Raw genomic sequence first — 3,020 nt, forward strand, 5'->3', positions numbered from 1 at the left:
GCACATAAGGTCGCTATGATTCGCAAGCAAATTGACGGCACATAACAACAACAATAGTGCAGTGTTTAAGAGTGGTTAACTATGGAGTACACAGGCGTGGTGGCCTGGTCCTGGCGCCACTGGGCAGTGGTTGCTGTTGTGGCCCGGGGAAGTGAATGGTGTTAAGGAGTGGGCCTTGAGCCTTTCTCTGTTTCCACCAGTCCTGCTCACCGCTCCTCCTCCTAGGCCATAGCGTTCACGTTCGCGACCTTCTGCTACATGCTGGCGCTGCTGCTCACGGCCACGCCTATCTTTTTCGCCATCTGACACATTATAGCATTTGATGAACTGAACACCGATAACAAGAATCCTATAGATCAGTGTAATACCCTGAATCCTCGCGTGCTTCCTGAGTACCTCATCCATGCGTTCTTCTGTGTTATGTTCCTCTGTGCAGCCGAATGGCTTACACTAGGCCCCAACATGCCCCTCTTGACTTACTGTATTTGGAGGTATAGGAGTAGACCCGTGATGAGTGGACCAGGACTCTATGACCCACCACCATCATGAATGCAGATATTCTAGCATATTGTCAGAAAGAAGGATGGTGTAAATTAGCTTTTTATCTCCTAGCATTTTTTTACTACCCAAACGGCATGATCTATATTTTGGTGATCTCTTAAAATGACACACAGACGAACTGATACAGTTAAGTATATGTAAAAGCCACCAAATGAAGGGATTCTATCCAGAAATATCCTGTTTCTAAGAGTAGACTAAGGAATCTGATCAGTTACTTTAAAAAATGACTTCTGATTTTTTAAAATGTTTCCACATTTCATTTTTTGCTTGTGGAAAGACTGTTTTCATATGTTATATTGGGAAAAAGAATTTAAATGGAATTATGCGTACATTGACATAAAATGATTACCTCCGGTGTTGACAGGTTTGAATTTGCACTCCTTAAGGAACAGCCATATCCTTTGAATGACTGCATTAGTTACTGACTGACCTTAGTCCATTGGTAGCTTTTGCTTATACCTACTTATAGGGTTCATTTGATTTTACTGACATGCCATCTAATTATAGAATAGCTGTAGATAGCAGGTGCTTTTGATGAAATGAAAATGTTTATCTGACTGATGGAGAACTTTATGGGTCTCCTTGTCTATTATGTTGTTGTTTGCCTTCGAGTCGAGCATGATTCATAGCGACCCTATGAACAAATGGCCTGAAGCCTGTCTACAACTACCGACATTTATCAAAGTTCATAGAGTTTTCAGAGACATGTTGTTTAGAAAGTGGATGCCACTCCTGCTTCCAAAGTCTTTCATGTGCATGATGCTATATAGACACCTTTACAAAACAAGAATAATGGGATTCCCCCCATTTGACTTGAATATTATCCCTCTATATTGCATGAATGAGAGATTCCTCATAATTCCATCAGAGTAATATACTTGTTTTAATTCTTAAGCGTACGTGAACATGATAGAAAAATACACTTACTACTTGTGAAGGATACATTTAAAGTTATTTTAAATGTGTTTTTATTTGTAAGACATTATTTATTAAGAAATCATACACAAAAAGAAATCTCTTATACTGTTGTAGTCTGATGGTCAAAGTACTCTTAAGAATTTGCAAGTACCACCATCATCATGAATGCAGATATTCTAGCATATTGTCAGAAAGAAGAATGGTGTAAATTAGCTTTTTGTCTCCTAGCATTTTTTTACTACACAAACGGCATGATCTATATTTTGGTGATCTCTTAGAATGACACACAGACGAACCGATACAGTTAAGTATATGTAAAAGCCACCAAATGAAGGGATTCTATCCAGAAATATCCTGTTTCCAAGAGTAGACTAAGGAATCTGATGAGTTACTTTAAAAAATTACTTCTGATTTTTATAAATGTTTCCCCATTCCATTTTTTGCTTGTGGAAAGACTGTTTTCATATGTTATACTGGGAAAAAGAATTTAAATGGAATTATGATGCTGATGTTTTCCAAAGTTGATTGAGAGAATACTGTATAACCATCCTCCTGTTCCTTTAGTGCAATACAATAAAACTCTGAAATAAAAAAAAAGAAAGAGTGGTTAAGTATGGAAAATTTTAAAAGTTTATCTAAAATTTCAGGGCTTGCCAATTTATAGCTTAATTAGTTCACCATGTTTCATTCCTCATCTTCTCAGTAACATGAGCATATTGACACATCCTGGGACTGATTCATTTATTGTGTCAGTTTTCTTGACCAATCACTCACAGCCTTTAAACTCAAAGTTCTAGAGTCCAAACAGCCATTGTTACCAGTTGTAAAAATCACGTGGAGGTTATGTACATCTTTAATCACTTCTGTGATCATCTGAAACTAACTAGGCAGCAGTAAAGTTCTGGCGTCCAGGAGCTAAATCAGTGTGTCTCAGTCAAAACTCCTTTTGATTATCCTCCACTGTGTCTCTGATATGTCCCAAAGGCATGCCCCTGGAATCCATATACTGCTGTGTGGGAGAAAGGTGGCAATCTTTCCAGTGCAATTTACTGCCTTTGAAAACTTAGCATCAAGCTATTACCATAGTTCACTTTACGTCTCTCATACTAACCTCACAGGTTCTTGTATTCTTGCCATCTCTATGGACAGAGATTATCTGTTTTTGCCTTCTTACCTGTGCTGTTAATTTGGCTGCTCCAACTGAGGGACCATCACTTTCCAATTCTAATGATAGTATTGTGATTCTCTTATTTTATTCCAATTTGGGATGCCATGATATACTTTCATGCCAGGTGTGTCTCATCCTGGAGACTACTTGAGAGAATGAACATTGTACTCTTATTCCCCAACATCACTCAGAGTTTTCTGTGTTCTGACATCTTCTCTCTCATGGCATTCATGGTGCCTACCTACTCACGCTGTGTTTTGACCCATCCTTCCCTAAAAACCTAGACCACAAAGGAGATTCTATTGATAAGTTGGTAGATATAAACTAATATTACACTTCATTGTTGAAAACATTTACATATGTAAATATAATT

At 38.0% G+C, this 3,020-nt stretch overlaps 1 pseudogene; it reads left to right on the top strand.

Moving 5' to 3' along the window:
* LOC102871452 overlaps positions 1 to 662 on the top strand; it is a 19,300-nt pseudogene extending 18,638 nt beyond the window's left edge.
* The last annotated feature ends 2,358 nt before the right edge of the window (positions 663 to 3,020 follow it).

Source organism: Elephantulus edwardii, unplaced genomic scaffold (genome assembly GCF_000299155.1).
Source record: "Elephantulus edwardii isolate Elephantulus edwardi_28Jun2011 unplaced genomic scaffold, EleEdw1.0 scaffold00255, whole genome shotgun sequence".
Taxonomy (NCBI): Eukaryota; Metazoa; Chordata; class Mammalia; order Macroscelidea; family Macroscelididae; genus Elephantulus; species Elephantulus edwardii.